The 22,627-nt window shown below is 39.5% G+C and overlaps 1 long non-coding RNA gene across 2 annotated transcripts in view; it reads left to right on the top strand.

The window, feature by feature from the left end:
- Positions 1-14,783, top strand: part of LOC139081671 (uncharacterized) — a 75,392-nt gene extending 60,609 nt beyond the window's left edge. For both annotated transcript variants that reach the window (XR_011536864.1, XR_011536865.1), the window contains 2 exons: positions 12,840-12,947; positions 13,466-14,783. This is a non-coding gene — a long non-coding RNA (uncharacterized lncRNA). The remainder of the gene's footprint in view (positions 1-12,839; positions 12,948-13,465) is intronic.
- Positions 14,784-22,627: the final 7,844 nt, after the last annotated feature.

Raw genomic sequence — 22,627 nt, 5'->3', positions numbered from 1 at the left:
TATCATTATTATTTAAGATAAATAATTTAAAATAATATTTTAGCATGAAAACCAACACAGAAGTCTTTTGAGGCAAATTGCAAAATTCACATAAAGTTTTATAATAAAACATAAGACTTGAAAGAAATTGCTAGGTTCTGGTGAGCCTTCTGGGCTACATGCCAGAGATATTATATATTACGATTTATTTTAACATGGATACCTTAGTGGGAAATTCTGGAGGAAGAAGCACATTAGAGTATTTATTTTTGATTCTTTCTCCAACATATAGAAACTATTTTGGACTCTGATGTTGTCATGAGGTTGTTTTTAACCTCTCTGTGAACATGGCTGTGTGGATGCCAGATTTGGAAAAAGGAGTGTTTTATGGCTGGTTCACTTAAATATGATGGTACAGGTCCAAGATAAGAGTCTGCAGGTGCTCCAGTCTCTGCTTATACTTATAAATCAATAGGCTAGGGACTTATATTTATTCAATTCCACGTCTGCTGTATTCCTTGCTTCTCTTTTACACAAAGTTAAATTACCTGAAAGCTTCTAGAAAAATCAGAAATCAGACAATGTTCAATAAAAACAAGGTTATCAGAGAGAAAGAAGGTCTAAGAACTCAAATTCCCCAGAGCTTGACAATGCCCACAATGGTAACTGCTGCCGATTGACCCTCTGCTCCCAGGAAGCCAATGACTGGAGGACCTTTCAGGGCTATCTTTTGGCAGCAGACACTATTCTCTAATCAACTTTGTGGAGAAATACTCTTCCGTGCTTACACTGAGAGTTTAAAGTGTTGGCCAGTAAATGTTGAATTCAATAAAATAACTATTTTTTAAGATGCTCAATTACAGGTTGAGTCAGCTTTTGAAATGGCTAGCATCCCCACCAACCTGACCAGATGAGCAATAACCATGACTTATCCTGTATAATGGCTCATGAATGACAAAGGTCTTGCTCATATATTGTTCTATTTGGTCCCCACAACAAGCCTATGAGGCAGAGATTAATAAATATCCCCCAATCTCTCTCTCTGCCCCCACCCACAATAACATAATCTGCCATTTTTAAATAGCTTTTCAGAATAAAGACACCTCCAAGCCTCACTTGACCATAGATGTGGCCATGTGACTAAGTTCTGACCAATATAATGTGAGTGAAAATAATGTGTGCAGATTTAGTAATTTCCCTTGTGATTTATTCTTTGACTATTGGTTAGTTAGGAGTGTGCTATTCAATTTTCACATATTGTAAATTCCCAAAATTTCCTTCTGTTATTAATTTATAATTTCATTCTATTGTGGTCAGAGAATATACTTTGTATGAATTCAATATTTTTAAATTTACTGAAACTTGTTTTATGGACTAACATATGGTCTATCCTGGATAATGTTCTGTGTGCACTTGAGAAGAATGTATATTCTGCTGTTGTTGGATGGAGTGCTCTATCGATATCTATTAGGCTTACTTCATTTATATTGTTCAAGTCTTCTAATTCCTTGTTGGTCTCATATCTGCTTGTTCTATCCATTATTGACAGTAAGGTATTCAAATCTCCAACTATTAGTGTCGAATTGTCTCTTTCTCTCTTCAATTCTGTCAGTTTTTGCTTCATGTATTTTGAGGCTCTGTTGTTAGGTGCATATATGTTTATAATTGTTATCTCTTGATGAATTGACCATTTTATCATTATAAAGTGTCCTTCTTTGTCTCTAGTAACAATTTGTGTCTTAAAATCTGTTTTGTCTGATATTAATTTAGCTACTCCAGCTCTCTTTTGGTTATTGTTAGCATGGTTTATATTTTTCCAGGCTTTAACTTTCAACTTATTTGTGTCTTTGAATCTAAAGTGTGTTTACTGTAGATAGCATATAGTTGAATCACTTTTTTTAAAAAAAAAATTAGATTGGTGGTTACCAGAGAGGAAGGAACGAGGGAGGAGGAAGAAAGGAATGACAAGGCACATGTGTATGGTGATAGGTGGTAATGAGTCTTTGAGTGAACATGATGTAATCTACACAGAAATGGAAACATACTGATGTCACCTGAAGTTTATATCATGTTATAAACCAATGTTACCCCAATTTTAAAAAATCTAAGATTTAACTTCATATTTTATATATTTTATTATCTGGGAAACTGGCTACAAAGTATACTAACTTAGAGATGGAGGTTATTACTCAAGAAAGTCTCCATATGTATATATTTTGGATAATGAAATTTTGACTCTATGAGATGAATTAACTGGATTTTTTCAGAAAAACATGTGTTCAGTGACTTTTTATTTATATTACCATGCTATGAATTTGTTGGCATTAATGAATTCATGCCTCCTGTTCAGAAATTAATAAAGCTGTTTATTTTATGGATTTTCTCATTCACTCTTCTTTCTCTTCTTATCTCCTTGGCATCACTGTTGACATTATAAAAGATGTTGTACATCCAACAAAATTTTTAAAAAACGTAAAATTCATTATGCCAATCTCTTTTATTTGGAGCATAGACTTAATGTAATTACTGGTAAGGTACGACTTAAGTCTGCCATATGTATTTGTTTTCTATACATCTTTTTTTGTTCCTTTATCCCTACATTACTGCCTTCTTTTCTGTTAAATAGATACTTTCTCATGTACTATTTTACTTTCCTTGTCATTTATTTGACTATTTTCTGAGTTATTTACTTAGTTGTTGTCCTGGGATTATGATGAACATTTTCTTTATCATAATCTAATTTACCAACTTAATTACAACAGTACACAGTATATATAACTCCATTCTGTCTTTGCTCCTTTGTGCTACTATTATCATATAACTTATGTGTTTATATATTTGAGATACATTCGGTTGAAGCCTTGGGCAGTGGACATGGGATTGTCCACATCAGGAGTAGCAGTGAAGTGCAGAAGATGGAGGAGCGAATTAGAGAGGAGTGGAGATGCTGCCACAGGGGAGGAGGCCAAAATGAAATGCAAGGAAACTTCAAGGGAGAGGGAGAGAGGAGAAATTCATGGAGTTGTGGCTGAGACCAAATAGAACAGGAAATGAATGAGGGGAAATTTCTAGCCTTTATTCATTTTGGATGCTATCTTTTTTTGTTAACCAGGGATGGAAATTTAACTTTAAATTTTAATTTTGAATTCTAGTTTCTGACTAGGAACTTAAAAATGGGAGAAGATTCATATTGTATTATTTGGGATATTGTATAACATCTTCTGTTGAAAAATTACTTAAACTCAAGGACTCTGGAGCCAGAGTTCCGGTGTTCTAATCCTTGCTGTACAGTTCTAAGCTATGCTGCCTTGGGCAAGTTACTTATAATTTTTATGCTTTGATTTATGTTCCTGTACATGGCAATAATAATTGTTCCTCCTCACACAGCATAGGGGACAAACATATTCTGTACATCTTTCCATTTTCTTCTGGTTCTGTGGGTTGTATTACAGAGTGACCTTGTCTCATACCATGCAGGAAGATCACTTTCTGGAATGAAGTAGGCAGAGGTTTCGTGGGGAGAAAAGAAGAGGCTTCATTTTGGCCTCCTAACTATACTCTCTAACCTAGCTTTCACCAAAAAAATTTGCACTGGAGTATTAAGGCCTTCCTTGGTTACTAATTAAACCAGTACTTTATTATATCTTCTTATAATTCCCTGTGTTCACATGCCATCAGCTCCAAACACAATGGTGTGGTAGAGGCGCAAGCTGTTGCAGTAGCCAGCCGTCAAAACCCCAGCACTACCTTCACAAGGCCTCTATGGGACCTTCTGTCTAGCACTTCATCTTCTCCAGAGGAAGACGATAACTCTCCCCCCAAACGTTGTTATTTTGAAGGCTTCTGTTTAAACACACACACATATATATATATATCTTTACTCTCTTTACTCTGGACACAATTGGTTGGTCTAGGGGTGGGTGCCAATGTCTTTCCATTAGATTTTTTAAAAATGTAGTGTGGAGATACCTAAGCTAAAACTTAAGAATCTATCAGTGGCCAAGTTTCCTGCTAAATGAAGTTGTCACATTTTGGTGAAAAAAGAGAAAGAGGGAGAGAGGGGGGAAGGAAGTGAGGAAGAGGGAGCAGGAGGGAGAAGAAAACGGAAGGGAAGAGAAGAGAAGAGGAGAGAAGAGGAGAGGAGAGGAGAGAAGTGAAGAGGAATAATTCTGGCACGTTTTCCTCCAAGCATCTGGTTTTCTTCATATCTCTCTTGCATTCATGCCTCTCTCAGTTTAATAAGGACTTCTTGGCTTCCTTGACTTCTAAGAAACACACACACACACACACACACACACACACACATACATTTACTAACTTGATTTGTCTTGGATGTTTTTTTACTTGCAACCAAACTAATTTATTTCTACTAACACGCTAGTTCCTCCTAGGTCTTGGTCCCCTCCTCAATACCAGACCACCCACTTAGAGCTCCTCATCTCGATGTGACCAAACTGCTCTCTCAGGAGGCAGGATCCTGCTTCCCAGGCATCAAAATACTGGTTATGGTGCTACCCTGTGGATAGATTTATTATCTGAGCATATGAAGCTGTGATTTGGGACCCTCAACTTCTAACCCTCCATTTGGTATCAGTTAACTATCCCATTTAGATGAAAAATGAGCTAGGTAACTATCTCATTGAGGTCCTGATGGCTTTTATATCCTGTAACTGGATTAATTTTTTTTCCAAGACCTGTTCTTTTAGGACCTTTGGAAATGCTTATAATTTGATTAATGAGGGGGTTAGAAACACTGCTTTAGCTGCTTTTTGAAGTCCTACATAGAAAGGTGTTTGGAAGGTTATACAAAATGCATCTCTTCATCCTCCTGTAAGTCAAAAAGAGACTTTCAACCTTGAACTTGTCTGTTTGTGTCACTATGTGTGGAACTGAAAACATCATTTGTTGAATACTTACCATATGCCATACATTGCGTGAGATGCTGTCCTATTCATTATCTCCCTCAGATCACAGAATTTCAGAACGAGAAATGACCATGGAGGGCACCTGGCCCCATTTACAGATGAGTAATTTGAAGTCCAGAGAGCTGAAGCTGTTGGGTTGCAAGGGCATCAATGAACTACACCATTGTTTTACGCCAAACTTCTGAATCAATTAAAAAATAAAATAAGACAAAAAAGTAAGTTATATAGAGCCCAAATAGCACCTATATTGCAGATGCACTCTGTTATTGGATAGTGCGGCTTGTATCTGTGAACTGATGATCTTGATATTGAACCTCAATATCCAGCAGATCAGCTCACTCAGCTACACTGAACTGAGGGAGACTCTCCTCAAGGAAAGAGTCTGCCCACACAGAGGGAGAGCAGAATGCATTCCCTGTGGACGGCTGGCTTGTAAGAGGAATGGAAGAGCAAAGGGATGGCAAATCAGCATGCACTTTCCATGAACAGGAATGAGTGAGCGGGTAGAAGGAAGCCAAGAAGGTTATGCTTCTTACACTCACCGCACATGGAAGAAAAGATCAGGAACGTGGGGAAAGAAAACTACCACCCACCCCTCCAACAGAAAAGACTTACCCAAATTAACCAAACTAGTTAAAGCAAAGCTGGGACTGGAACAGAGGACATTGATGTGCTTGCTGCTGTACAATTCTGTCCTCGCCAATAAAGAGCTAATTTTGAAAATGTCACATTGTTTCCATTATCAACAACCTCACAGGAAGATTTGCAACATGTGCCAGAGGAAGGTCACAAGCGGAAAGGAGCAGAAAAATTCAGTGCTAATGCTAGAGGGGCTGGGCAGGATGGGCTCTGCAAAGCTCCTAGAGTGGTTGATATGGAAGCGGAGGCATGTGAGGTGTGAGTGGGGATGAGAGGAGCTTCTGCACGTCTCTCCTGGACCCTCAGCTCTGACTAGTGGTCCTGTTCATCTATGGTCTAGGTCTAGCCCTAAAAGGCTACTTCATGCTGAATTAAAAGACCAACAGGCAGTAGAGTTTTTTTGATTAATCAATGATGAGGGGGCCGGCCCCATAGCCGAGTGGTTAAGTTCGAGCGCTCTTCTGCAGCGGCCCAGGGTTTCGCTGGTTCGGATCCTGGGCACGGACATGGCACTGCTTGTCAGGCCACGTTGAGGTGGCATCCCATATGCCACAACTAGAAGGATCTGCAACTAAGATATACAACTACGTACTGGGGGGATTTGGGGAGATAAAGCAGAAAACAAAAAAACAAAACAAACAACAACAACAAAAGATTGGTCACAGTTGTTACTTCGGGTGCCAATCTTAAAAAAAAAAAAATCAATGATGAGGAAATCAAGCAATTGATAACACATATTGCCAGACAGATAAGATTTTTCAGAACGAAGTGTCTACTTCATAGAGTGAAAAGACTTCTGAGGAATTCTAGACAAAAGATTTGAAACTAAAGCATAGACTAACAATCTCTAAGATCGTTCCCATTTTAACATTGTATACATTATTTTCTCATTTTTCTTATCCCCTTCTTGCCAAAGCCTGAAGTTACCCATACATTATTCCCTATTAGGAATTCGGCTGAGCATTCAGTAACAGTTACCATTAATATTAACATTATTATTGTTATATTGTTATTATAATAAGTAATATTATTCTGAAATATTCTGAATAGTATTCTGAAATATTGTGGGGTTTTTTTAATCCTCGTATTTCCAGTTGCCTTAAAATTCTTCCCTTATCTGGGTAGCTAGATCGTGAGCACCAACAAATACCAAGCTAGAAGCAAAGAAAACGTTTGAATTTCAGAAGCCTAGGCTCTGAGAAGAAACATAGCATAGCAAATGCAAAATGAGTCAAATTTGTTTCTCATGCCCCCAACCTATTTAAAGTTTATTGGAGTAGATGAGGCAGTGGGCTGGAATGGGGGAGGTGAAAGTCATAGAGGAAGCTAGAAGTAAGTAGGTACTCTGGTTTCTAAGATGAATGTGGAGGATCCAGCTTTGGAGAAGACCTGCAATTCCTTTCTTGGATGGAGACCAGTGAGGCAACAATACTCCAGAATAGAAAGAGCTACGTGGAATGTCTAGTCTGATAGGCCTGAGAGACTCTAAGGACCTCCACTGCTCATTACAATGTTGGAGCAGAAAATGAAGCCAGAGAGAAGCATGAATTTGGTGCAAGGACTATGGGTAGCGCCACTGGATTTCCACAGTTCGTGTGACATGGGAACATTAGCAAAACCATTCCAGACTGGGACATCGAGGTTACCTGAGAGAGCACATGTCACAAAGGATCTCGGACTGAGAATGAGGAGTGATTCAGCAGTGACCCGTATGGAACCAAAGACTGGTTAGGAAAAAACCCAGCAGACATGTACCCGCCTAGATAGGTAACGGCTGGACTAGGTGCTCCTCTCCTCTCCCTTTGTTCTGCCCCCTAAACCCACTGTTCAGCTCCCCATGATCTCTCCCCAGAAATCACACCCTGAGAATGTCGGGGGATGGTGCTGGTCACTAAATTGATTGAGATTAAGTTTCTGCCTCTCAGCAGATTAAGGATGCATGTGTAGATTGAATTACAGAAAAATAAAGTTGCACTGAAACACTCTTCAGTTTCCAGATTAAAATTCTTATCCCCTATACCAAATATGGTCAGTAACTTTAATTTTATTATTTACAATCTTCCCAAAGATCTTGCAAAATTTCTTTCATTCCCATTTCACAGATGAGAATTTGAGGCCAAAAGATCAAGTAACTTGCCCAAAGGCAGATAGCTGACGAATGGAGGGACCAGGGTTTAAGTCCTTCTGGTTATAAAGCCTTTGTTCTTTCTACAGACCACACCACTTTTATTAAGGATATGCCTGCCAAAGGTGGATTAGGCAGAAAATGAGAGTAACAAGTACAGGGCACCAATCTAAAATAGTTAAGGGGCCAGTTGCCAAATACTCTTTGAAATAACTGTGATTCACTTACGAAAAGGAAGGAAGCTGCCTAAAGAGAATCAAAATGCATCTACGAACAAGAGGCAGTTCAATGCTGGTCTCCTTGGGTCAAATCCCCTTTCTGGTTCTTTGGTACACACACAGTGACTCGAAAAATTATGTCTAAAGAAAAGGCTGTTTACTCTAGGCTGTATACTGATGGGATAAATCCAGGACACAGTCTAGCAAATTTCTAAACACAATTCTCTGAGTTGGCTCTCTCTATCAGACTTCTTTGTGTGTCTGCAATGAGTGGGAACAGAGCCCAGGAGGACCAGGCACAAGGGCCCCTGTTCCAGGTACAACAAAAGACCGTGATAAAATGACTGCCAAAGCCGATAGAATTATTTTGGGTTTGTTTACTTGTGGTGGTTGTTGAAGGCCTAATGGAAGGTGGAGAGGGGACTATTAGCTCTTAGTGCAATCCAACTCCATGAAATTTTGTCTTGGTTCATGGTTCAGAAAGACAATAACATTTCTACTTAAACCCTGTCAGAATAGTAAGACTTACTTCAAGGTTGACTGCGTGGTTCTATTTCATTGAAATCATTGCCTTTAGAGTCTCTTCCCCTATTTAATATTTCAGCATTTCCTCCAAGTCTAGAACACACGGAACATCCCCCTGTCTGCAGGCAACACCTTTCACAGCGTTGCATTTTCTGGCTGCCATATGGAGCTTTTCTCTCACCCTAAATCAGTTTCTGTGAAAAGTCTTTGTCACTCGCCATGTGAAGTTGCTTCTGAGTCTATGCGCCATTCCCAGGTGGACCGTAAGCCAGTCTTCCTGTGACCGCGCTGTGACCTCCACACAGTGTTGCCCGTTTCTTTTGACGTTTCTGATCATTGCTTCTGAAAATTCAGTTGCAACAGCTCCCTCTTACACGAACTTCACCCACTGGAAAGAAGTTTTGGATTTTTTCTTGTTCTCTTTGAGAACTGCTTTTACCCTCTGATTTCTTTCTGGAGTGTGTTTGTGTGTGTGTGTTTGTGTGTGTGTGTGTGTGTGTGTAATTCTCATCTGTTAATATGCCCTCAAGACATTCTAAATTATTTTTGGTTAGATTCTGGTTAATGCTAATAATAGTAATAGTAATAAAACCCTTTAGAATTTACAAGGCACTTTTTAATACTACAAATGAGTGGACTTAAAGGGGCTCAATTGCAGACGTTCCGGGCTACTATATAGTAAGAGGTTGTTAGGTTCAAAATTCCTGTTCAGGGGAAATCTACTCAGGTAGCACTCAGTTCAAAGGTTGTTTTTATTATGGTTCTCATGTAATAAAAAACAGAAACCAGCTAACCAACACGTGGACAAACTAAAAAATGGCAGCAGGCAGTTTTTGAGATTGCACTTTGTAGAGAGAGTAACCTTGATAAGTTCCTGATTTACTCGATCCTGAGCCTTAAAATTAGACATAGGAGTAGTGAGAGCTGAGAACACATCATTGATGATGAGTTTACTTACAAATTTCTAACAACTGCATGTGGAAAGACTGCAAGTTCTCTTTATTTGAGAAATACCTCACTCAGCGAAAGGTTCAATTTAGTACAGATTGGGGCACTGATGAGGGGCAGAGGTGATCAAATCCAGGGTGACAATAGACTTGCTTTCCTTAGTCAACCCGATTGTCTAATTACTGGGTTCCTCCTCAAAAAAAGTGATGGGGTATCCTAAGTGTGTGCACCTGATATGTGTGTGTGTGCATATATATACGAATGCACACTTACACACCCTGCTGTATATATGTGATTATATTCATATGCTTTAGCTAGCTTTTCAGCTAACTAAAGTTCATAAAAATAGCTAAAATTTATTGAGCAATAGCAATGAGGCAGCATCTTTCTTTAGTACTTTATAGGTGTTAGTTAATTAAATTTTCCCTCCAAATCCTGGAAATAAAACTTATCCCCTTCTCCATTTATTCTGCTGGAGAAGACGAGTTTTCTACAAAGTTTGTATCTTGTCCAAAGAGAAAGTTGAACCTAGGTCTGGCTTGGGCTCTTTACCACTCTGCATTAGACCTCATTATATAGTGTCACTTAAGTCATTCTCATTGAACACTTTAGCTGTCTTTACTTTGTAAAAGGCCAAATTGAAAGCTCTTGCTAGGTTGTAAAACAAGTCTTAATAAATTTGAGAAGATTGAAATCACACCAAGCATCTTTTATGACCACAATGGCATGAAACTAGAAATCAATTAGAAAAAGAAAACTGGAAAATTCGCAAGTATGTGGAGATTAAAAACATCCTCCTGAATATCCAATAAGTGAAAGAAGATATCAAAAAACATTTTGAGACAAATGAAAACAGAAACACAGCATACCAAAATGTAAGGGATGCAGCAAAAGCAGTTCTAAGAGGGAAGTTTATGGTAACAAACACCTACATTAAGGAAAAAGAAAGATCTCAAATAAACAACGTAACTTTACACCTCAGGGAGTTAGAAAAAGAAGAACAAACCAGGCCCAAAGTTAGCAGAAGAAAGGAATGAACAAGATCATGGTGGAAATAAATGAAATAAAGACTAAAAAGACAATAGAAAAGATCAGTAAAACTAAGAGCTAGTGTATTAAAACATAAACAAAATAGACAAACCATTAGCTACACTTACCAAGAACAAAAGAGAGGATGCAAATAAGTCAAATTATAAATGAAAGAGGAAGCATTGCTACTGATATCACAGGGAAAAAAAAGGATCATGAGACTACTATGAACAATTATGAACAGACCAATTACTAGTAAGGAGACTGAACAATAATCAAAAACCTCCCAAGAAAATATGTCCAGGACCAGATGGCCTCACTGGTGAATTCTACCAAATGTCTAAAGAAGAATTAATACTAATCTTTCTCAAATGCTTTCCAAAAAAAAAAAAAAAAAAGAGGAAGGAACACTTCCAAACTCATTTTATGAAGCCAGCATTACCCTGATACCAAAGCCAGATAAGGACACTACAAGAAAATTACAGGTGAATATCCCTGAGGAACATAGATGCAAAAAACCTTAACACAATATTAGCAAACCAATTTCAATAATAGATAAAAAGGATCACACAGCATGATCTAGTGAGATTTATTCGAGGGATGCAAAGACAGTTCAACATCCACAAATCAATTAATAGGACACACCACATTAACAAAATGAAAGATAAGAATCAGATGATCATCTCAATGGATGCAGAAAAAGCATTTGACAAAATTCAACATCCTTTCATGATAAAAATTCTCAAAAAACTAAGTATAGAGGAAATGTACCTCAACATAGCCAAAGCAACATTGAGAAAAAAGAACAAAGCTAGAGGCATCACATTTCCTGATTTCAAACTATATTACAAAGTTGTAGTAATCAAAACAGTATGATATTGGCATAAAAACAGACACAGAGATCAACGGAATAGAATTGAGAGCCCAGTAATAAACCCATGCATATATGGTCAATTAATTTTTTGACAAAGTAGCCAAGAAAATACAATGGGGAAAGGACCGTCTCCTCAACAAATGGTGCTGGGAAAACTGGATAGTCACATACAAAAGAATGAAACTGGACCCTTATCTTATACGACTCACAAAAATTAACTCAAAATGGATTAAAGACTTAAACATAAGACCTGAAACCATAAAACCCCTAGAAAAAAACAGAGGATAAGCTCCTTGACATTTGTCTTGGTGATTATTTTTTTAATTTGATACCAAAAGCAAAGACAACAGAAGGAAAAATCAACAAGTGGGACTACATCAAACTAAAAAGCTTCTGTACAGCAAAGGAAACCATCAACAAAATGAAAAGGCAATCTATGCAACAGAAGAAAGTATTTGCAAGCCACATGTTTGATAAGGGTTAATATCCAAAATCTACAAGGAACTCATACAACTCTAGAGCAAAAACACAAACAATCTGAATTAAAAATGGGCAGAGGAATTGAATAGACATTTTCCAAAAAAGACACACAAATGGCCAACAGGTACATGAAAAGGCACTTAACATCACTAATCATCAGGGAAATGCCAATCAAAACCACAATGCAATAACACCTCATCCCTGTTAAAATGTCTAGTTTCAAAAGATAAACGATAACAAATATTGGTGAGGTTGTGAAGAAAAAGGAATTCTTGTGCACTGTTGGTGGGAATGTAAACTGGCACAGTCACTATGGAAAACAGTAAGGAAATTCAAGAGATTTAAAATAGAACTATCATACGATCCAGCAATCTCACTTCTGGGTGTACATCCAAAGGAAGCAAAATCATTTACTTGAGGAGATATCTCCATTCCTATGTCCATAGCCACGTTATTCACGATGGCCAAGACATGGAAGCAACCTAAGTGTCCATCACTGGATGAATGCATAAAGAAAATGTGATATATGATGTATAATATATGTATATATATATAATGGAATATTATTCAGCCTTACAAAAGAAGGAAATCCTGTCATTTGCATCAACATGGATGAAGCTGGGGGGCATTATGCTGAGTGAAATAAGCCAGACAGAGAAAGATAAATACTGCATGGTATCACTTACATGTGGAATCTTAAAAAAATTCTAACTCTTAGAAACAGAGTAGAAAAGTGGCCGCCAAGTGCTGGGGGGTGGGGGAAATAGGGAGAGGTTGGTAAAATGGTACAAACTTTCAGTTATAAGATGAATAAGGTCTGAGGATCTAATGTATAACATGGTGAGTATAGTTGATAGCACTGTATCATATAACTGAAATTTGCTAAGAGATCTTAAACATTCTCATAAAAAAAGGTAAATATTTGAGATGATGGATGTGGTAATTAACTTGATACAGGGAACCCTTTCACAATGTCTATCAAATCATCGCATTGTACACCTTAAATATCTTACAACTTTATTTGTCAGTCATACCTCAATCAAGCTGGGAGAAATAGAAAGCTCCACTAAACTATTCTTACAATCTATCTGAAACAGGTGGACTTCGATTGTCAACAGCCATCAAGATTTGGGTTTCCAGAATGGATGGACCAGACATAGTCCCCTTACAAAACAAGACTGGCATGAAGCACCTCCTATCCACAGGTGACCTGTGCTCCATTTGCACTGCACTGGTTCATCTGAAGGCCTCACATGCTTTTGCATTACTGTTCAATAATAGTGCAGCCGCTGCCTCAACTTCCCTTTCCATCTTGGCCATCCCCACCTGGCTATTCCTCACAATTAAGCATGGCAGTCCCAGATTTGCTCGCTTCTGGTCACCAACACTATGGTGCACTTATCCAGGCATATCATTTACATCGTGTGTGCCCTTTACATAGATATTCATATGATTGATGTTCTCTGGCTTTGTGTAGCCAGTTCTGCGTCTGATTTACCTTGCTGTGATACTGTGATTTATAACAAGAAATGTAGATTTGATCTTCAACCCTGCTCCCGGCACAGAGCTCCTAAAACCTTCGGAATTTCCTGTGATTAGAGCATAAAGGTGTCTTTTGTTGTGTTAATGAGGTGATTTTTGGAAAGCCCTTAGGTAACCTAAAGATGGTGGGGGGTGGTTGCCAGGGGAACCAACCTTGTGACTAGATGTTTGAAACTTTCAGAACCGCCCCCGCAACCTCCAGGGAGAGGAGAGAAGCTGAAGGTTGAATCAATCACCAATGACTATACAATGAAGACTCCATAAAAACCCAAAAGGATGGGGTTTGGAGAGCTTTTGGGTTGTGAACACAGGGAGATTCAGGGAGAGTGGCACACTGGGAGAGGGTACGGAAGCAGCTGCATCCTTTCCCCATACCTTGCCCTATGCATCTCTTCCATCTGGCTGTTCCTGGCTTACATCCTTTTATAATAAACCAGTGATCTAGTAAGTAAAATGTTTCTCTGAGTTCTGTAAGCTGCTCTAGCACATTAATTGAACCCAAGGAGGGGGTCTTTGGAACCTAGCCGGTGGGTCAGAAGTACAGGGAACAGCCTGGGCTTGTAACTGGTGTCTGAAGAAGGGATGGGGAGTCTTACAGGACCGAATCCTAAACTTATGGAATCTGATGCTATCTCTGCATAGATAGTGTCAGAATTGAGTTGAATTGTAGAACATCCAGCTGAGAGTTGTTTGTTGATTGTATGGGAACCCCTCCCAATACACACATTAGAAACTGGGTCTCAGAACGCAAAGACTTATTATCTAATCTTGTATAGTCTCATAACAAATGCAGTTTGCCAATTAAATCTGAGCTCCATGCATTTTCTGGTGTTGAATCTCTAACCTCTCACTTTTCTTATATGACTGAATCAGAGCTTTTCTCAAAACAGAGCTAGTAATTTATTGATAATCCCGTGTTTTCTGCTTGCCTGTTCCTAGATCACCATCTCCTGAATTATCCACCTGCTTAACTGACCCCATCAATTGTCTTTGGACAGCAGCATTTACAACTTAAATTCCCATAAAGATGTGTTTTCCTGATTCAATTACTGATTGCAAATTCAATATCTGAAGCTTTGATCAGTCTTCCATTTTAATTTGCATCTATCTGCGTAAACGGTGTAGATTTTCAATGCCAAACCCGTACACAGGGGTTAATATTTTCTATCCAATAAAAAACAGGTTAGTCACTTTCTGTCTCTCTCTCTCTCCCCTGAAACCCCTCCTTATCATCTCTAATTTGCTTTTCTCTTGTGATACTTATGGGTCTATATATCTTGCATTATTTTCATTTGTTTCTCCCTATTAGAGTATGTGCCCCCCTGAGGACAGAAACGATCTTTTTCATTTTGTATTCTTGTATGCCTGGCAAGGGCCCTTTCACAATATTTGTTAAAGATTTTGTCTCTTTTATTCATTGCTATATCTCCAGAAACCTGGAACAATGCCTGGCACAAATATTTGTTGAATGAATAAATTGACAGTGTTTGTAACTGGAACTTTAGTGAAAAATTTGTGATGAATAATAATTTATGTAAAAGGCTAGACAGGTAGTAGACACTCAGGTACTCTGTTTGAATTAGAATCCATGAATTACACTGAATGTGGTGAATCATTTAGAAGATGCAACATTAATAATTCATATTTAATCCAGGATGAAAACTTGGTGTCCTTTTGGCGTATTTTCCATTACGGAAGCCCATTTGTCTGAACGTGGTTCCTCAGTCATGGAAGAAAGGGAGTGTGAGAACTTGTGTAATTATTCCAAGCCCCGCCTCAACCTACACACATCAAGTTGTTTTCAGGAGGTGAGGGCATGAGGAACAGAGGAAAGCCAAAGGTTATGTGTGGCATTTTCAGAACACACGATAATTTCAACTCCATGAGGACCAACTACATAATTTGTGGAATCCGCTGCAAAATGAAAATGCAGGGTCCCTTGTTAAAAAATTATCAAGAATTTTAAGATGGCAGCATCAGAGCATTCAACCAAGCACAGGACCCTTCTGAATGTGAACACAGATTGCACGCCCATGAAGTCGGCCTGTGCTCCACGTGAGGTTTGTCACTACAGATCCCATGGGCTTAGTTTAAGTCAGTCTAAGGAGGAAGCAATAGCTGTGGAAGAAAGAAACTGCAGTGGTCTCCCTCTAGGTTCTAACGCTGGGAGTAATCATGGAGCTAAGCGGGAATTTTCCCATTGGAGCTGGTATCTGCTGAGGCAGGGCACTGGATATTGGGAAGAGACATGGAATAGTTGGTACCATTAGAGCATTGGCAGGGAGACACCTGAGGCCCGTTGGAGTTATACAATACCTAGAAAAGACGTGGGTCCATGGAGGCTTTGATCTTTAGAGGAAGTAGACATGGATTCTCTTCTGAAAGCTTGGAAATGACCTTGCTGACATTAGATTTTCTTAGAATTAGAGTCCCAAACACCTGTATAGGGGCCTGAATTCAGTTCAATTTTTTTTTTAACATGAGTCCTTAGTTTGATAGAAAAATATGTGACCTGGAAAATGTGAGCTGCACATAAGTAATACTCAGAGGGGATGTGCGTCATGGGAAACCATCAAGGTCTGGGCTGCAATCCTGGCTTGGCCATGGGCAACTGTGACTCTTTAGGCAGCTCCCTTTTCTGAGTCTCAGCTTCCTAAAATGAGAAAGTTGAGCCAGCTGATTCACCAAGTTACCTCTTATCATCAAGAGTCAAAGATAAGTCACGATTCTTTCCGGTGATGTTGCTTTTACAGTACGCAAAGCACTTTCATACATAACGCTTCATTCTGCAATTGTTGAAACCAGGCCTTCTGCTTCCCAGTTCAAACTCCTTCTACTTTACCACACTGCCTTCTGGTACAAAGTTCCTTATTATAGATTAGAAATGAGTTTCACATTATCTCCAGTTCGTAATTTTTTCTTGCCCCAGGGTTTACTCTACAGGATACTTCTGTTTCAAGTGTCCAGGTGCGGTGGAGACATCAGAGTGTCCTTGCATCTGCAGACCCAGGCAGTGTGCAGATTGGGCCTCTGTGATGGAAAGTGGTCCTCCTTCTTCCAGAAGTAGGCGTGAATGAACGTGCCAAGGGAAAAATCTCTGAAAACATTTAGGCTTAATTCTAACTTACATTAAATCCTCTACATAACTACCAGGAAAGCAAGGAAGTACTTTCTTGCCCTGTCACCAAAGGGGAAATGAAAAGGACCAACTCCACAAAGCAACAAAATGGGATGACAGAAATAGGATGGCTAACCTTTAGAATCTGACATTACACATCCAGTGCAGGCTTGGAAATAGCCCAGTGCCCATGACAAAAAAGTAGGGCAAGGCCATCAATGCCAAGCTTGGGAGAGAGGCAGGAAGTTGGGCTTCACACAAAACCCAGACAGTAAGGAGCTGTGGTTTGCCACAAGACTTCTGGCAAATTTACTGTCATGCCCAGAGTCATATTGCTGGCTGCTAAGTCCAGCTGGTTTGTTGGCCAAATGTAAATTAATTGATAAAATTGTCACTATCTTAATTTGATTAGCATTCATGGACAGAATGTGGTCTTTGGATCAGACACACTTAAGTCTATGTGAATTTATAAAATGGAAACTAGTAACGATACTTTATTCAGAGGTTGATTTAAGGACTTCGTAATAAAATATATGTGAAAGTTTCTGGAACTTGGTGATTACAAAAAAAGGTAGAGTTAAATTCTATACCATCGTTGAAATATTTAAAAATCTGTAAAGTCAAGAGCAATTACTCTTTAACTAAAGACGACCTATTAGAGAGACTCCTTTGGCACTATAAAGTCTGAGGATTCTATAACTGGAATTTGATATTAGATTGATAGAAAAGCAATGAGAGGAGGACACAGAATCAGACTGATTTGATATCAATCACCAAGTGGACCAAGGACTTGAGCCCAAGGACACTTTAATTCTTTGAGCAAGAAAAAGTTACTTAAGCTGTTGGGAAATGAGAACAAGACAAAGCCTCAGTGGTCCTAAGAAGGATGTCAGGTGTCAGGATTGGAGAAGAGAATGGATTGCTTGTACTGCCTCTTAATAAACATTTGTTGGACCCTACTATGTGCAAGGCATTGGAAGTTGCCTTCAAGTTACAATCTAACAGGAGATGCCTGGCACGTCACAGGCACTAGAGAGCGAAGTGCCAAAGAGATGCACTATACGAGTTCAAATGGCTTAGGGCTGAATGGATTAGGAACGTTTGCCAAGGAGGTGACATTTCAGACAGTCATTCAAGCAGGTCTTTCAGATTGTGGGTTGTAGATTTATCAAAAATGTGAAAGAAAAGAGAAACCGCACATAAGAATACATATTGCTTTCTGGAATTTTTGTTTCTGTGTGTTTACTAGGTTGAAATGTGCATTTATTGTTGTAATTCATGGTCAAAAAAAGTTTGAAAGTCATTGCCTTAAAAGACAAGGAGGATTTGGACATGTCTCTGTGAGCTCCTGTCTTTTGCTCTGAGCTATTTCATTTCTTGAGCTACTCTTGTGTTATTATCCTCTCTTTCTTGCCTTTCCAACTCTGATTTGAACTGCAAAACTCAATTTAGGCACGGCCTCTTTTCATAAGATTTTCTTGACTCCCTCCCACTCTCCATCTCTACCCTCATGTGGGTTGAATGCTCCCTTGCCATGTTCCCATAGCACCCTGTGCTTACACATTTCACAGCACTTACCGTATTATACAGCAATTGTTTTTACTCACCTGCCTACCTCCACTCTAGTATTGAGCTCCTGGGGTCAGAGGCTCTGTCTCATTCGGGGATAGCCTTATGGATATGCAACCTGTGCAGTCACACAGGGCTCCGTACTTAGAAGGACTCTGCCTGTGATGCACTGCTGTCACTATCTTGAATTTTTAATAATTTTAAAACTAGCAGCTTGAGTTTTCATTTTGTAATAGACCTACCAATTAACGTAGCCTGTTCTGTTCTCATTTGCCTTGGTGTACCCAGAGCCTGGCATGATCGACAGCGTAAGAGAACCACAAGTGAATGAATGAGTGAATTAGAGCTCATCATTTGTTGAAAGCCTACTATGTTAACCCAGGCACTGGGCTAACCCTTGCCATATACACTATGCCATTTAAATGTCTGCAGAATGAAGGACAAATAACACCTGTAGAGAGAGTGTTGTGTGAGCCAAAGCGGGAGGTGGGACAGAACAGGGTGTGCGAGGAAAGTGGGGGACACGGGCTAGTTCACTAGTTCAATTTAGTAGAAGGAGAGGGTGTTGGTGGAAGATATATCTGGAAAGTAGGTTAAGACCAGATTGCGCAGGGAGTGCTGAGAAGTCAAGGAACACTTTTGAGTAATAAGACATGGGCATGCAGGACAGTATTTGAGCTGCTTAAGAGCTATTCAGCTGCAGAGGAATAAATGGAAAACCTATTTATCATTTGGGAATGGAAATTTTGGAGGACCCACAAAGTCAGTGTTAGACTGCATTTTCATGTGTTTCTCCACAATTGTGTGAAAATCAAATGTCATAAATCCAACTGATTTTAAAAATCAAATATTTTAAATACACCGTGAGACTGGAATTTTAAGGATTCCTTTTTTTTTTTTTAAATCAGTAATCAATTTCACTTACAACTTTGGAAAAGTATGTCTTAAAACATACTCATCCATGTTTAGGAAGTAGTTGATGCAGAATAAATTAGATTTTTGGTGAAATATTCATGTTTGGTTTCATAATGAAAAAGGCAGAGATTGCTGTGAGTACATTTATGTTGGAAACAGTGTCAGAGGATTTCCAGGTAAGGAGAATGTGTGTCTCTGGTCAAGAGAGATCAGGCTGGAGCCTGGTCACGTGATTTCACCAACCAGCTCAGTGAAAGAGCCAACTGTACAGGCGTGTTGAGATGACTCCTGGGAGAAACAAATGACACTGGATCTTTTGAGATTTCATTTAGCCCCAATTCCTCCTTTTACAAGTAACAAAACTAAGGCACACAGAGAGACATGCACCTGGCCTGGGCTCACACAGCCAGTTAGTGGTCAACTCAACCAAGGCTGATTGCATTGAATTCCGAAGATGGCTGCCAATTTCCAGTTTTCTTGCTAAGATGTGTTTCTTTCAGTGACTGATGCTGATCATGAACTCACACATTTCCTTGGAAGTAATAAAAATTTGAACGCTTAGTATACTCATATGTGGTGTGTGTGTTTTTTCCCTTCTTCTTTGTGCTGTCATAGTGAATCCAAAACAGAACAAAGAGATTTTAGATATGCAAACTGTGCCTAGCTAGCAATTTATAGCTACCCCTATGTAAACATGTTGTATATCAAGTATCTAAATAGAGATCAGAGTCATTTTTCTTTTCTTGCTGCCAGTAAGTAAGTAAATAGAAGGAAAAAAATAGAGAAAAAACTAGAAGGAAGGAAAAAAAGCCATTTGCTTAAAGTAAACTAGCTTTTGTTATGGCCCTGTGAGATAAGGAAAAAGCATTTCAGAAGGTTGCTCTGGTGATAAATCATGCAGAGGAGATTAGGGCTTAGAAGAGATACGATTGGGGCAAGGTTCAGGGAGTTATTTTATGGGGAATGGGTTTCGTTTCTAACCTTGGTAGGTTGTATGCAGCTGCACCAGCAAATTTTATTCAACAAATTCAAACCAACAAAGAGTTTTTGAGTACTCAGAATGTTTCAACCCTTGCGCCAGGAATTGGGGATTCTGTAGTAAAAGAGGTACATTTCCCATCTTTAGGAGCTCACAGTCCAGTGGGAAAGACAGAGAAGTAAATAAGCATTATGGTGTACATTCTATGATAAACGTGACCCTTGAATATTATTAGAATGCAGAGGAAGAACATGTTCTCAGCATTGGAGATCTGAGAAGGCTTCTTGGAGGAAGTGATGACTGTGTGATATGGGGATGGAGGCAGGCCAGGAAAAGATTTGAGAGAGAAAGCTGTTCCAGACAGAGGAACAGCATGTGCAAAGGTGTAGAGTCATGGAGGCCTCTGCTCATTCTGTCTATATAGCCAGAAAAACTAGACATTTCCCATCCATTTTTTTCCTGTGATAAAACAAGGTGATTCCCCACCCCTCTCTTGATCCTGTAAATTTCAAAACACTCAGTAGAATGTATTAGAAGACTGCACTAGTGAAAATATAGAGTCACAGAGAAATACAAGACCAGGAGTGAAGCGATCTGGGTTACAGACCTGACTTCACCCCTCCTTGTTTATGTGATCTCTTAAGGCTTAACTTTCTTATCTGCTAAATGGAGATAGTAATGCCTGCCTACACCACTGACTCCTTGCGCTAGTGATGCTAACAGACCCCAAAATGCTATATAACATCATAAACTGGACATATATGTGTTACCGAACCTGAAGTGAGTTTGCTCACCCATTGCGCAGCAAGATAATCTCTGACACCGGGTACGGTGGAAGAAAGTAGGAATTTTATTTTTGCACAGCACTGAGCAAGGAGAGAGGGCAGCTAATGCTGAAATCCCAAACTCCCCGAAAAGCTAAAAGGAAGGGTTTTTATTTGGGGTTTTAGGTAGGGGAGGGGGAGCATATGGCCTTGCTGGTTGGAGCTTTCCCACCAGCCTGTCTTTGGCCTTGAGACTACTTGCAGAGAGGAGGAAGCCTATGACCTTGCTGGTCAGCAGCTTTCCCACCAGCCTGTATCTCTTTACGGGGAGGAGATGATCCAGGTGCTTGTCCTTGACGGTGTCTGTCTCCATGGAGGATAGTGGATTCTGGAGCCAGGAAACCAGAGGGTAAGCAGGGAATGAGTGTTTTGGTTTTAACCGCATATATGCTGGGTTTAATGTGGGGAAACTGATATCAGGGTAGGTATCATATGTACACGTGCATGCGTGCACACACACGACATTATATAGTTCATTAAACAGTAGACTACGTATGACAATTCTCATGACCCAAATGTTTTTCTCATGAATGTCCTCCACATTGCAACCTATACAATCAATCAAAAACATAAATCTGACCTGTCATGTCCCGACTTAAGAACCTTTAAATGGCTCCCCTCTGCCTATCAGTGTCCAAACCTCTGAACATGATATGCAAGGTTCTCCTCATAACTTTTTAGTTGCATCACCCACAATTTATTTACTTTGTTTTAGTAATACCAAGAAACCAAGATAGCTCTTTCTCCTCGGTCCTTCTTCTTCTTCCCTTTCTGGCCCCAATAAAACTCCTGCCTAGGATACAGCTGATCTGCTGCTGCACTGGGGACCATTTTGATGTACCCAGACTATCTACAACCACATCTGAAGCTCCTCTTGATTATCAAGGAGTGTCTAGCTCACGTGTTCTCCCTTAATCCATAAAAACCTTGGTAACACACTGTGCCCAGCTAGTAAAAATGGGTCCACATGCAAAAATCTCTATGCCCCTCCCTTCTCCCCCTGCACAGAAATTTCCTTCTCCATTCTACTGGTTGTGCAAGTTTTAGATGTGTTTTTGAGGCTGATCTTATAATTATAAAATTTGAAGTTAGTCTTACACTTTTAAAACTTCGTTTGTCTAAATATTTGATGCTAAATATTTGTGTTTGGATGCAGTGCTCAAAAAGTCCATTAAAAAAACCAAGCCATTTATAGTAAACAGCATTTTCCAGACTTCATCCATATTGTGCAGTCACATTTCTAGTAAAACTCATGTGTCTAAAGGTCCTCTTTGGGTTATTGTCCTACGCAAAGGGACAGTGCTGATAAGAGCTGAATTCAACTCCCCCCGTTTTGGAAGTAGAAATGTTTTCAGCTTTTCCACAAATTCTGTTTTCTCTCCACGGCCAAACTTTGCTCACATCCTTCCTCTTATCTCCTTCCCATCTCTTATCTTTTCATCTGTCTGGCAACAGGGGTTCAATGGTGGCTGCTCTGGTTCTACTGGAGCAAGTGAAGGGGCCCGGCTGCAAAGGCCCCCAAGAGCTCCTGTGAACATGGCAGTCCACGCGTGGCTTCGTCTTTTCTCTTCGAGGAGAACGACCTAAGAGAGAGAAGGCTGATGAACTCCACCTCAAGACTTTCAAGAGGGTAGAAGGCAAGTCCTCAGGCATACACAGAGCCTCTGGGTCTTAAAGATCTTTCTGTATTGAGTCATTTGGAGGACTTTTAATGAATTCACAGTCCCCACCTTATCCCTAGAGATTCCGATTCTAGGCTACCACGGGGAGTGTTTGTGTAGTGGAGGGCGAAATATAGAAATAATTTCACAAGATGAGAGAAGACCTGCTCTGTTTTCCTGAATGTCTCAGGATATGAAAATCTTGCTACGACGAGTGAGGGAGAGGAGCTGGGAAGGGAACTGATTCATTAGCTTAAAACTTTGCTGAGCTCTTTGT

The sequence above is a fragment of the Equus przewalskii genome, unplaced genomic scaffold, assembly GCF_037783145.1.
Source record: "Equus przewalskii isolate Varuska unplaced genomic scaffold, EquPr2 ChrUn-3, whole genome shotgun sequence".
Classification (NCBI taxonomy): domain Eukaryota; kingdom Metazoa; phylum Chordata; class Mammalia; order Perissodactyla; family Equidae; genus Equus; species Equus przewalskii.
The sequence above is the reverse complement of the archived record's forward strand: the minus strand, read 5'-3'. Positions and strand labels throughout refer to the sequence as shown.